This window comes from Benincasa hispida, chromosome 8 (genome assembly GCF_027475165.1).
Source record: "Benincasa hispida cultivar pf3 chromosome 8, pf3_genome.v1.1, whole genome shotgun sequence".
In the NCBI taxonomy this organism is placed as follows: Eukaryota; Viridiplantae; Streptophyta; class Magnoliopsida; order Cucurbitales; family Cucurbitaceae; genus Benincasa; species Benincasa hispida.
The window spans coordinates 53,232,457-53,248,152 of NC_143485.1; positions in this window are offsets into that span (position 1 = coordinate 53,232,457).

Consider the following 15,696-nt stretch of genomic DNA (forward strand, 5'->3'; position numbering starts at 1 on the left):
CCTTGGTTGGAGTCAGTGGCGAGTAGCATGAAGCTAGGGCTGAACATGTATATAAACAAACATTTGTCATGTAATAATATGAGATATTTTCTTCATTACAGTCTTTGATATATGAGATTTTTTTACATTAACCACAAACCAATAAACTAAGATATCTTGTTATCATTGTAACCATGTATGTAATGACATACAAGTGGATCGTGCTTTAAGTGATAACCTAAATGGTCTGTAGTAGATTTATAAAGGAGGGAAACCTTATCCTGTTGACAGAATGTTTAGTCTCATTATATAATGTCGTTCATGACAGAGACTTTCATTTCACTAGTATGACCATAGGTAACATGACAATAATCTTGAGTGAGTTGAGAACTTCTGCATATGAGGCAGTCCTTTGATTTGTATGGGTGCAAGTGGATAATCGCTAACTCAAACCTACCACTTTGGGGATTCGTCTGATTGGGGAGCTAGGAACTTAGCTACACAAGACGGAATTCACTCCTTCCCCATTTTAGGGATAAGTAGATAAATTTCTCCCTTAAGAGCTGATTCCAGGACTTGAACAATGTGGCGCCACACCTTCTCTTGGCCAAAGAAAAATTTACTCATAGTAAGACTATGATGTATTGTTCATTAAAGAAATCAGTGGTACTTAAGGAGGTAGATGTAATTACAGGAGCAAAATGGTAAATTGGCCCGACTGTACTTACGAGCGATTTGTGAAGGGTCATCGTACTATTGATCAGTTATATTCAATGGACATGAAAATATATTAGTAGTGCGAAGAGTGCAACGTTCGGTCTTTAGTGGAATGCCTGGAAGTTAACGGATGGTGGATATCGTGATTAAAGAGTTTAGTCATTTATTCATATGGATTCATGTTGAGAATCAGTTTTGTGGTTAGTTTGAAATGTTCAAATTAACAAGAGAAAATTTGATTATATATGATATAATTAAATTGTATCAATTATATGAGATATAATTGACTTAATGTATTAGATACATTAATTGGAGGAATTATTATTAAATATTATATGGGAGGAAAAGAACTATGGTTTATATATTGCATGAGATGTGATATTAAAACTATAGGCTATGTATATATTGATTATATTTGTAATTAGATCAATTATAGGATAATTGGTTACGGTTTTTTTCTCTCATGACCAACTTAGTGGGAAGTTGTGATCAGTTATGATAACTGATGGTTAAAATGAAAATCATTTTCATTTTTACATTAAGCCGATCATTACGAATTTGTGAATCGTGCGATCAAAAGCAATAGCTATACGATAGCTTGAGAGCATAAACGATTGTGTAACAAGTTCTCTATACGATAGTCACTTATCTACTAAACGATCGAGTACACTATCTATACGATAGACTAAAACCATCTCCCACTTACTCGATCGTCTACACGATCTGAAAACTCCTCCTACCTTCTACCAAATCCTATAGAGCCCACAACTCATGGATTCTCACACTGAGAATACTGAGGTAGCCTTTCGGTGATGTCTTCTTTCTATTCGAGGGACAAGTGTAGATTAGTGCTTGTTCGAGGAGATTGCTGAAGCCTGACGTTTGTGTTTAGTGAATGATTCTGCAACAAAGTTCGAGGGAACGAGAAGAATAGTTCTTTAAGGGTAAGTTCACTTGAACCTTAGTATTTCCCTTTTTAAGCATGTTGAAATTTAGAGTTTTGCATAGCTATTACTGTTTGATTGTAAATGTGTATGTTCTGTCACATTGGGGTTTAGAACGATCTTGCTTCCGCTCACGGGTCTCTTTGTTAAGAGTTCTTGTTGGCAGGAAAAATTATTAGGGACGGATGGGGTTGTACATGAAATCAGACATTAGACATGGCTTAAGCTATGCATTTACACCCATGCGTCTGAGGTCATGTGTCAGAATGAAAATGCATTAATCTAGTATGCAATGACCACACGTTCCTATCAAAAAATTTCTTACGCTCGCGCCAAGTTTAACGTGAACGCAAGTTTCTCGGGTAATCCGAGGTCGAACACAAGGACTTGTCACTCTATAATGCTTGTGAAGCAACAATGCGTTTAACGTAATGAATAAAAATAAAAATAAGAAGTTTAATGGATTTACACACGACTCCTACTTTTAATTAAACAGATTGAGCAATAGAAGACTTGTGATGAGAATAGGTAGATGTGCAACAACAATTAATGCATAGTAATGTTTATTATCTTAAATCGCCCAAGTAATCCCAGCTCATTGCACTAACGCATCGCACATCTCTCAGTGGTCAGCCGCATGACTATGTCTCTATAGTGCATGGTTGCGTTGAGCATAAGATTGTGCCTATCTCTAGGAACAATGAGAACTTTGCTTTAGTGCATTCCATCTCTTACCTTCTCAGGCAGTTAGACGCGACTATTTAACTTATAGACAAGCAATGCAACTCCCATAGACAAGCGTTGCTATAGCCTTTCACCAAGCAAAGAGGATTAACTCACTATACTCGCACAACGCACACCTCTCGGTAGGTTGCTACATGCGTCTTATCTCTAGGCTACACGATTAAGCATGCGATCGCCTTTGATAAATAAACACTGAAGATAATCAATGATAGAGATAAAGATGATGAAGAACATGGCATTGAAGGAATCAAGAGATACATTGATTTCAAATTGTCTTAATATCTTAAGCTAAAATGTAATACATTACAGAGGTTAGAAGAGAAATGAAGGACTCTGCGTTAAGGCTGCTGGTGGTGCCATGGATGAAGGGTGGACATGTCTCTCTCGAGCTATATCTCCAGCGAAAGCTCACTCGGTCTGGTTTGTGGAGGTGAAGAATTCTCACTGAAAATCTTGATCAAGCTCTCATCTGTGATCACAAACCTCTGCCTTGAGGGAGAAGTTCAGATGTCTTGAAATAAAGGTCCAAAAGGCTATTTATAGAGTTTAAACGTCGACAGCTATCATGATTGCGTTATGGTACACTGCTGCTTTTGTCGCGGTATGGGCAATGTCACATCGTCTTATCTTCTTGATACTCCCAAGGTATACATTCGAGCTTGATTCAGCTGAAGCATCAACACGTTCTACCAATCTTGCGATCGTCCTTCTATTATGGTTATCATTCCATGGCCGCAATTCCCAATTGATCGCCGCATCCGCTTGATCACAGCTACTTTCGTGCAATGGACGCATTCGATCACCGCAACTTCCATGCGATAGATGCATACGATCCACTTTCAGCGCATGCATTCGTCTTTGCGATCGTCTGGCTTCAGCGCATGCGTTTGTCTGCGATTGCTTACTTCAAACGCATGCGTTTGATTCCTGCGATAGCTACAAAAATAGACATTTCGGCATGGAGTAATGTATAATATTGGAGTCAGTGAGGATTTAAGTGCTAATTGACGCAAAACTCAATTTTTGCAAATTCTAAGTATTATCACCGCATTTTCTACTTATTAGCTCTCATTATTTTAAATAAAAGGCTTATAATAACTAGCATTTCTTCCAGTTATCAGTTCCTTCAGAAGATGCAACGTTCTAAAAGATGGAAGGGGGTGGCTTCTTGTGCGTACTGAGGGAGAAGAGAATAAATTTATTTAAAAAAAAATACTCTTATAACTTAAACCTTAAACCAATGTATATTTATAACAACTTTAAATCCCTCTCATTTTCCTTCTCCAATTCCAAATGCCGAAATCTTTTAAAATTTAACTCCGAAATCCGTTTGCAAATAATTAAATCAATTATACTACAAAATTGATTTAATATAATTACCTTCTCTAAATTATAAATAATCTCTAAATCTCACAATATTAATTAAATTTCATAAATTAAATTAAATTTGAAATAAATTAAAATTCTCCTTAAATTAAATTCCAATCCCAAATCCTACATCGAAACAAATTTTTAAATTGAATTATCCAAGCACAATAACACAATTTGACCTCAAATTTTAACATAACCTCAAATATTACAAGATAATTGAATTTGGATTACAAAAGAATTTGGGATGCAACATTCTTCCATCCTCAAGAAAATTTCTTCCTCGAAAGTTTACTCCTAAAAAAGCTCTGGGTATTGAACTCTTATCTCATCCTCTCGTTCCTATATTGCTTCCTCGAACTTGGATTCTACTCAAAACTTTCACTAACGTTCTCTCTCTATTGCATAAAGTCTTCACCTCCCTGGCGAGAATTCGAATAACCTTGTCCTTGTAACTTAAGTTCTCATCAACTATAATGGTTCAAAGTTCACCACGTAGGAGGGATTTGTCACATACTTCCTCAACATCGAGACATAAAAATTATTGTGAACTTAAGAGAGAGACGGTGGCAATGTCAATCGATAAGCTATAGAGCCAATTCACTCCAAAACTTCAAAAGACCCAATAAATCATGGACTTAGCTTTCCCATTCTACTAAACCTCATAACGCCTTTCATAGGTGCTACTTTTAAAAACACCGTGTCACTAGTTTCAAACCCTAGGTCTTTACGCCTTACATTGGCTTAACTTTTCTGTCTGTTCTGAGCTATTTGCATACGTGCTCTGATCTCATGTATTGCCTCATTCGTATTCTGCACTAACTCAAGTCTTAGCAACTTCCGTTCACTAAACTCATCCCAAAATATAGGAGACATGTAACTCTTCTCATGTAAGGCCTCAAATAGCGACACGTCAATGGTAACTTGATAACTGTTATTATATACAAACTCCATAAAATGCAGGTGGGAGTCCTAACTCCTAAAAACTCAAATGCACAAGCACACAACATATCCTTCAATGTTTGCTTCAATTGCTCTATCTGACCATTAGTCTATGGGTGGAAAGTTGTACTTGAAGGAAATCAAACCAGAGGATTTCCATGAGCAGTGAAAGGGATCGTTCTAAATTTCATTCGAATGAATACAAACAATTATAGTCTTAAACGGAAACTAACAGGTCATGCATAATCAAAAATTACAACATGCTACAATAATATTCAGGGGTTAGAGCATGTGTACCTTTGAAGAACCATTCTTCAAGAATCCCTCGAATAGTCCAATGAATCCAACAATGCACTCGAGCACAACGACCAATACAACTAACAAACACAAACACAATGAATAACCAATAGCTCTTCAAGCCGAATCGAGTATGACTTGATTCTCGAACGGATGTAGAACACCTCCATAAGTGTTACCTTGGTATTCTCAGTATGAGAATCTAGGAGCTGTGGGCTCTGTATGATCTTGGCTTGAGGAAGAGTGGAGGACTACAATCGAGTAGACAATCGAGTAAGTGGGAGACAAAAAGATGTCTATCGCATAGATGATGTACTTGATCGTTTAGAAAACTGAAGCCTATCGCATAGACTTTGCTACTCGATCGTGTAGCTACGATCAGCTGAGTAACTATCGTATAGTCAACTTTTTACATAATCGTTTAGTCTCTCAATGGCTATCGCTTAGTAAAAAAGTTTTACTTGACAACCCTTTTGCGTGAGTACTTTCCGAATGAAGCAACTCCTAACAATTTTCCTTTTTATCTCATGGTTACCATAAAACTTCCAATAACCTCCCGTTCAATCGGTTATTAGAGAAAAAGAATTAATTATCATATAATTAATATAATAAATATATATGATAACCAACTTATCATATTATATTTATAACCTATAGTTTTAATATTTCATCATATGAAACATATAAATCATAGTTCTTTTTCTATTTTATGGTACTTAATATAAATCATATTTATATTAACTCCTCTATTTAATGCATCTCATATATCACACCAATTATATCATATATAATTGAATTTCCTCTTATTAATTTGAACACTTCAAACTATATTTATGACCTCTGCACAGCTCAAAAGGTGTTTCAAAAACACTTTTCATGGGAATGTTGTCTGATAGATGAGCATAACGCATCATAGATCGAACCATGTCCAATAGGGTTCTGTTTCTCCTTTCTAATACACCATTCTGTTGAGGTGTACCCGGGACTGAGAGTTGGGACGTGATTCCATGTTCTATCATATAGTTCTGGAATTCGAGGTCCATATACTCTCCATCACAATCAGATCATAGTGTTTTTATCTTCTTACCTAACAAGTTTTCAACTTTAGCCTTATACTCCTTGAACTTGTCAAAGGCTTCAGACTTACGTTGCATTAGGTATGGATACCTGTATCTTGAATAATCATCTATGAAAGAGGTGAAATATTCATACCTACCTCGAGCTCGAACATTCATCGAACCACAGAGGTCTGAATGTATAAGCTTCATGGTTTCCTCGGCTTTATAATCTTTTCCAGTAAAAGATCGTTTCGTCATCTTGTCTTAAAGGCATGATTCACATACCGACAAGGATTTTTTTTCTAAACTCTTTGGAAGTCCACATTTCACCAACTTCTCGATCCTATTGAGGTTGATCTGACCTAACCTTAAATACCACAGACGGGCATTTTCCTTAGGAGAAACCTTTAGTTTTTTTGCAGTTGTCGCTGTTTTGAACATTTCAGTATTAAGTAAGACTTTTATGACTAACGGCCTTAGTACATACAAGTTATTTTCCATTGAACCAAAACCATTCTCCATACCATTCTTGAAAATAAATACTTTACTCTCAGAAAAGAAGACGGTAACCTTATTCAATCAGAAAAGAAACCGAGATTAAGTTCCTCTTGATATGAGGAACTATAAAAACATTATCTAGTAATAGATAATGTTTCTTGTCCAAAAATAACATCAGCCTGCCTATAGCAACAACTGAACCTCACCAATACCGACTCGAAGAGTAACTCTCCTTCTTTCAACGTTTTTCAGGAACTAAATCCTCGGTAGGAAGAATTAACATGATTAGTAGCATCTAAATCAAGTATCCAAGCAGAATCATCATTCTCTACTAAACATGTCTCTAAGACAAATAAATCACATTTACTGTCTTTAGACTTCTTCCCCTTTTGGAAAGTAGTGGATCAGTATCAGAACCTAAATAAGCTCCAAGTTCCAATTCAGAGAACATTTCTCGTCAATGAATTTCATCAGAGTCAGTAATAATTGCTTTCTTTTTTAGTCCCTTGACATTCAAGAAAAGTTGGAGATTATCTTAAGAACTGATACTACTGGTTTCTTTGTCATTCATTCCTTTTTGCTCAAAAAATGAGAACTGACGTTCAAACAATTCTTGCAACGAGTCCATGATCTGACGTGCAATGACCATGTTCTCAACCCTTTTTGCCAATGCATCAGGTATGCTAGCCAAAATGTGAAGTTGAACCAATGAATTAGCCTTCATCCACACCTCATATGCATTACGAACATTTTACGGTGCATCAAAGGCCAGGACTTGAGAACACTCCTCAACCATGATAAACTTGAGGTCGTTTATCATAAAATATGTTTTAAGAGACTCTTTCCAATGTATGTAATCAGTCAAATTAAAAGAGGCAACTAATGAAAAATCATACATGTTATTGAAAAAATTTCCACCATCGACCAACCTCTTGCAACCCCCATTCTCCCCACACTGGCAAAATTTCGGCCACTAACTCCGTTGGCCATCCTCCAACTGCCCCTACGACGACTGCCACCAACCAACCTTGAAAAATATTAATAAAAATACTCTTATTATATAACAAACTAGACAGATTTGTATATAAAAACACGTTTAAGAAAGAATTGCAATACATATATGTTTTTTTATTTTATTTTAATGAGTTTTATAAAAATTGTTTAATTAAAAATGAATTTTTGAAAGACATGTTCTTTTTCTAAGTCATTCCAAACATGCCAATAGATTGCAATTTTTTAATTATATTTATTTAGGTTATACTTGTAGAACTATATATGTTCGAAAGCTCTAATTTAATTTAATAATATTTTAATTTTTTTTGTTGGTCAATTTAACTAGCTCAAAGACTTGAAATCATTTTCTAAACGTAAAGATTTAAATTATTTAAAACAACTTATCGACCAAATAAAAACTAAAACTTAAAATTTATGATTTTTTATTCCTCAAATATAATTTGATAAGAAAAAAAAGTATAATTTTTTAATTATTAAATTTAATATTAAAATACTAGTTTATTTCAATTTTAAGTCAACGTATTATGGTAAAAAAAAAAATCATCATTTTCAAATTAGTTTCAAAATCTAGTAAGATTAAAATATCAAATATTAAAACAACAGATTAAATAAAATTATGATTTTAGTTAAAATTTCTATTTCAAATTTTTTTTAAAAAAATATTCTTCTAAATTTTTTAATTTATTTTAAAATTAACAATATTAAAATAATTAAGATAACAAATTTAAACTAATCTAAAATCTAACCGGTGATTAAATACAAAAAAAATATTTTTTAAACTAAATATTTATAAATCTGCACTTCATTCCCAGGCTACTTAAGCCGACATAACAAACACATGCTTCTTAAACCTAGACTTCCAAAACCTGCACTCTAAATACAATTTTCTTAAACTCAGGCTACCTAAATCTCCTAGACTAATCCCCCAGATTTAACATTCTTAGGTTTAATATTCCAAAACCTGCACACTAAATACCCCTAAGAGCTTTTGAATGTATAGGATATGTTCACTTAAGTAGTAAAGCCGAAACAAAGAGCTCTTAAATACATGTTTATTGGTTATCCTGATGGAACTAAAAGTTACAGATGATGGGATTTTAATACTAACAAAAAGTATTGTAAGTCATAATGTTATTTTCAGGGAACAAGAGTTCTACATGATCTCAAAATCACTCAAATTCAGTAGCTCTATCTAAAGAAGATAGTATTCATTCAAAGGTGGAGCTCCCTGGACCGTCACAGGAATTAGACACATAAACTATTTGATAGTAAAGGGTTCCATCTCAAAATCATTTGGCTATTGGGGATTCTCAACATACCCCCTCAAGATGGATGGTGTCTCTTTTGGGATCACATTCTTGATCGAATCTCAATTTCTTTTTTTTTATTGGATCGAATATTCATTTGGGATTTATGGGCTCTGATACCATATTTGATAGTATAAGGTTCCATCTTAAAACCAATTGGCAATGGAAGAAGTAATCCATCTATCTTATAAATAGTGTGAGATCTCTTGGTTTTTCGAATATGGGATTCTCAACAAAAATAAGAGTTACTGAGAAAGAAATAGATGATCCTCAAGACCAAAACACCTCACTTGATCAAGAGCAACATGTAGAACAGCTTGAAGATCCATCTAACTATTCTCTAACAAGAGATATACAAAGGAGAGAAGTTAGACTACCATCAAAGTATGAAAATGTAAATTGTATATCTTATGCTCTTAACCTTATAGATGAGTTAAGTGAAGAAGAACCAAGGGACTATGAAGAAGCTATATCTTGTTCTGAAAAGAGACAATGGATAAATATCATGAATGAGGAAATTGATTCACTTAAAAGAAATAAAACATAGATTCTAGTCACACCACCTAAATCCCAGAAGGCTTTTCCATGTAAATGGGTCTATAAGAAGAAAATAAGAAGAGCAGATGAAGGAGGAATAAAATACAAAGTAAGGTTAGTAACTAAAGACTTCTCTCAAAAGGAAGGTATAGATTATCATGATACCTTTTCTCCTATTGATAAACATACTTTTATTAGATTACTCTTAGCTGTTGTTGCCTTTAAGAATCTAGAACTTGAACAAATGGATATTACAACATCCTTTTTACATGGTAATCTAGAAGAAGTAATATATATGAATCAACCTGAAGGATATATTGAAAAGGGCAATAAGAGTTAGTATGTAAACTAATTAGAGATCTCTTTATGGCTTAAAACAATTTCATAGGTGTTAGTATAAGAGACTTGATGAGTTTATAACAAAAATAAACTTTAGAAGAAGTAATTATGATTCATTGCTTACATTAAAGAGACTTTTTTAAATGAGAGAGTTTTATCTCCTCTAATATGTGGATGATATATTAATGGTTGCTAATTTAATGATACAAATTAATGAAGTTAAATAATGCTTTCTAAAGAAAGAGTTTGTTATGAAAGATGTAGGTAAGGATAAAAGAATATTAGGGATGGAAATTATAAGAGATAGATCTAAAAGAGAATTATTCTTGAATCAATCAAGACATATTAAGAAGGTTTTAAAGAAATTTAACATATTCTAATGCTACTGGTAGTTTGATGTACTTGATAGTGTGTACATGACCGGACTTTGGCTTACTGCTCTAGTTTAATTAATAAATATATAGTTAACCCAGATAGAAACCATTGGAAAGCAACTAAATGGGCACTTAGGTATTTAAAAGGTACTATCAACAGAGGATTATTGTTTAAATTGTCTGATACCACTAATTTGAAACTACTTTGTTTTATAGATTTTGACTTTGTAGGTGATTTAGATCGAGGAAGATCATTAGCTAGACATACTTATAGATTTTGACTTTGTAGGTGATTTAGATCGAGGAAGATCATTAGCTAGACATTTTATAGATTTTGACTTTGTAGGTGATTTAGATCGAGGAAGATCATTAGCTAGACATACTTTTACTTTTTGGTAGAAACACAATGCCTGAAAAATCAAACTTGCAATCAGTAGTAGCACTTTCACCTATTGAAGCTAAATTTATTGCAACTTCAGAAGCTGTAAAGAAGGTAATCTGGTTACAAGGTTTAATTTAGGATCTTAGCTATCAATATCTTTTGTGATAATCAAAATGTAATATATTTAACAAAGAACCAACAATTTCAAAAAAGGTCAAAATATGTGGATGTTAAGCTACACTTTATCAGAGAAACAATCGAAAAATGATTGGTAAAAGTAATTACAATCAGAACTGAAGAGAATGCAACAAATTTTCTTACCAAACCTATTGTGCGAGCTAATTTATTTTTTGTGTTCAACACCTCAGGTTACTCGATTATCTAGTCACTTGAAGAAAGAATGGTACAAGGAGAGATTTCATGTAGAGGTGGAGAATTTGTTGAGCCGGAACAAAATCTCACCTAATATTTGAATCAAGCAGATAAACATTAATATTATATTTTTCAAGAGTAATTAGTTAGAATCTATAACTAATTAGTTTTAGTATAAATATCTCTAATATTTCCTTAAAATGTATCGTGTACTTTTGCGTGAAAGATTTCTTAAGAAAACTCTCCAAAATTTGTACAGTGGATGTAGGTGAAAATCAAACCACTTTTAAACTTGTCTTCATCTTCTTGTTCTACTATTCTCCTTAATTGATCAGTTCCAATTTCTTGAAGCATTTTGTCGCTCAAGTTCAACCTTCATTCTCTTGGTTTATAAGTTCCATTTCCACAAGAAAAGAGTAAAGTGAGAGAGGTGTAATTTTGTTGAACAAGAATGCCACACACAAAAAAGAAATAGAGAAAGACACCTGTAATAGAGAAAGACACCTGTCCTTTATCTTGACAACACATTATGCAGAGAGAGAAACAAATTTTTTTAACATTTACAGATGTCATTTAAATGAATTTACACTACAAGAATTTTGGTAATTTCCGACGACATTAATTCCGACGACCAAAAAATCATCAGCGGTTTCTACCACTCCCGACGGTTTAGATAAAGGATCGGGATAAATATTTACTCCCGATGGTCGAAAAACAGATCGTCGGCTTTTTAATCTCTCCTGATGGTAAGAAAACTCAGTTGGGCATTCTAAGCAAACTTGACAGTTACTATTCGATCTTCGGGCGTGGTGTGCAGAATCTATTGTGATTTGTTAAGCTCCCCCGATGGTAAGCGTGAAAGCGTCGGCTTTTCTTTATAAAGCCAGACGACACCATGCAACTGTCGAGATTCTAAGTTCTAAAATAAATATTTAAAAGTTTTTATGGGAATTGCAGAATCATTGGCCGATGGTGAGACAAAAACCTCGGGATAGGTCGCACTCCCAACGGTTTTTAGTTGACCGTCGGGATTTCTAAGCAATATAAAAATATTTTTTTGGGAATTTAGGAAGGTTCCACCGATGGTGGTGTCAGGAAACCATCGGCCTTTATTGTATTACTGACGGTATTCAGTCAACCGTCGGGGATTCTAATTTTTCTTTTAGGAATTGGTGATTTTTCCTCGACGATGGTGTTAGAAAACTATCGGTCTTTATTGTATTCCCGGCAGTGTTCAGTCAACCATCGGGGATTCTAATTTTCGTTTGGGAATTGGTGATTTTCTACCGACAGTCGTGTTAGAAAACCGTCGGGCTTGGTAAGTTCGACCGATAGTTGGGAGGTGACCATCGGGATTGCTTACATATATCCCGACGGTGGCAGACAACCGTCGGGAAAAATTCGATTTAAATTCCTAATTCTTCTTCTTCCCTCTCTGGCTGATTCTTCTTCTTCTTCTTCTTCCTCTTGCCGTTGTTCTCCCTCTCGCCGTCCGCCGCCATTTGTTCCTCTCTCACCGTCCATTTGTCTTCTCTGGCAGCCATTCCCATCCGCTTGTTCCCTCTGGCAGTCGTCCGTTCGTCCCCTCGCTGGAAAGGTAACTTCATTTGTTCCCTAACCGTCCGTTGGTTCCCCATCTCACCCGTTGGTTCGTTCTCTCACCGTCCGCCATCGTCTCCAATTTCCCCCTTGTCGGAAAGGTAACTCTTTTTTACTTATTTACTTGATATTCTTGGTATTCTTGGTATTGAGTACTGCCATAAACAAATGGTTGATTGTAATTATATTAGTGATTTGTTAAGTAGAAATAAATTAGTTGGAATTGGATGTTGAGTTTTTGTATATTAGATGGTTGATTGCAATGTAGATTTGTTGTGGATCATAGAATGAGGTACTTTGTTAGCTAAAGAACAATTGAATTTCGTATCATGTGATTTGCTCTGTTTTTGTAGATAGCCAATGGACTATGGTAGTTTTTTTTTTCTTGCTAGATTTCTTGCTAAATGAATTTGTGTCAATAACTTAGGATATTCGAGTTAGTTTATGGGGCGATTCGATTAACTCTCTAGAATAGTTTTACGTTGAAAATAGGGGATGTTTTTTTATATTCTTTAGTTTCTGAACTACCTATTCTTCATACATATATGGAGCTAAACATTATCAATTCATATGATAGGACTTCAACTAGCACTATCATAAGAATGATAGCACTAACATTGATTTTGTCATCAATTTGGCTTCAACAGTAAAACTCTATCTGAGTGGAGATCATTTGGTCATCTTTACAATAATTTGGCTTCAACCTCTAGGACTTCAACTAGCATTTTGAAACTATCTCCAAACATCTCAAGCCTTTCTACCCTTAGATCTACTTTTATAAGAGCAAATTATATAGGATCAAAAGAGGAATAAGGATATATTTTGGAGTGATTCTAAAATATTTAAAATGAATTTTGTCATTTTCAAAATCACACTTAAACGTACTTTTAATCATTCAAAACCACGAATAAGAAGTAAATGAAATGAAATTAAAAGTTAGAAATTGGAACTATATGTTCTAATATAACTAATTGTCTAAATCATATAGGTTCAATTTATCACATATATTATTAAAGATGGATAAAGAGTGGATTAAGATTAGGAACAAGTTATTAACTAAGTATACAGAAGGAGTATATCGATTCCTTGATGTTGCAAAACTTCATGTTAATAAGTCAGGAAAAACAAGATGTCCATGCAGAAAATGTATGAATGCTAGGTGGGAGCTAATAGATGGAGTTGAATGACATTTATTCATTAATGGAATTTCTCCATCTTATCATCAATGGGTATATCATGGAGACTTAGTCGACTTGTCTAGGGGATACGATAGTCACACATCTCAATCAACACATGATGATGGATTAAATACGATAGAGATGAATGTCATAGATGAAGAAAATGAAATTTTGAATATTATAAATGATCTACAGTGCCCAATTGCTGATGTAAATGAAGAAGAAAACGAGGATGAGATGCAGACCAATGCCCAAGAAAGAGATAACAATTCAAGCTTATTTGAAGACATAATGAATGAAGCATGCAACCAATTGTACCCTGGTTGTACAAATTTCTCATCATTGTTGTTCTTGGTGAAGTTGATGCATATTAAGGTTCTTAGCGGTTGGACTAACAAGTCGTTTGATTTGTTACTTGAATTGTTAAAAAAATCATTTACCGTTGGAGCATCTATACCTAGTTCATTTTATGAAGCTAAAAGAAAATTATATGACTTCGGACTTGGTTATGAGTGTATTCATGCTTACAAATACGATTGCATCTTATATTGGAAAGAATTTGTTGATTTGGAATAGTGTCCAATATGTAGTGAATCTCGGTACAAAGTTGAATCTAGAAAAAGTAAAAAAGATTCCACATAAAATTTTACGACATTTTCCTTTAATACCAAGATTGAAGCAATTGTTTGCATCTAAGCATATTGCACCTGAAATGAGGTGACATAAAGATAAACGTATTGAAATTAATGGAATGTTGCGACATCCAGCTAATGTTGAAGGGTGGAAGCATTTTGATCGTGAGTTTCCTCAGTTTGCTTCAGACCCACGTAATGTTCATTTAGGACTATCTTCAGATAGATTCAATCCATTCGAGAATATGAGTACTTCATATAGTATGTGGCCAATAGTGCTTATTTCTTACAATTTTCTACCTTGGAAATGCATGAAAGAGACAAATTTCATTGTCTCCCTTCTTATACCCGGTCCAAAATCTCCTGGAAAAGAAATTGATATTTACTTACAGCCATTTATTGAAGAGTTAAAAGAGCTATGGAATGATGGTGTGCACACTTACAATTTTGTAGCAACGAATACTTTCAACTACGTGCTTGCTTATTGTGGACTATTAACGACTTCCCTATGTATAGTGACTTATCTGGATGGAGTACCAAGGTTACCAAGCATGCCCTATTTGTAAATGTAGGATTGTATCAATAGCAGCGGAAGCACAAGGATTATCTAAGCATTCAAATTCATTGATTTTGGCAAAATATAAAACATGCTTTTGCAGAAAAAATTGGTTTGAAGACATACCTCTTGTAGAACTTCTTCAAAGCTCCTTCTCCAGCTGCAATCTTCTCCATATCTTGTTGTAGACCACCTCAAGATCTTCCCCACTATTCTCTTGATGCTCTAGATTGAGTTGTGAGACTCAAAACAAGCTTGAATCAAGGGATGAAGGAGAAAAGCTCACTGCAGCAACCCTTGTTGAAAAACCATTCTTCAAACCAGTTTTTCTCTAAAAAAACTTTATGGATTGCATGTCCGATTTTCACTTCAATCTCTTTATTATATTGCAAATCAACATGCAAAGAGAAGAGTTGCATGAGTTGCAGCTCATGCTTGGAGAAGACAAAGGCAAGAAGTTGTTTTATGTGTGAGCTACTTAAAAGATGGATAATGGAACCCATTTTTTCATTTTGTGTTTTAGTTTTCCAATTTTTCAATTTTATTTAAAAATCAAATTATGATTTAAAAACTCTATTTGATTTTAAAAATGAAAAATTAATTAAATTTCATAAATTAAATATTAAATAAAACTTAATTAATTTAATATCAAATATTAAATTGTTTAACACATATCCATCTTTATATATTTAAATCATATTTAAATATATAAATTCTCCTATTCCGTTTAATTCTAAAATTAAACATAATTATATCTCATATAATCACTAATTCCCTAATTCTAATTTGAATGTTTCAAATTAACTTATCACGCTATTCTAGAGCTAGTCCGTTACGAGCTAGTAGGGATACCTCGCGG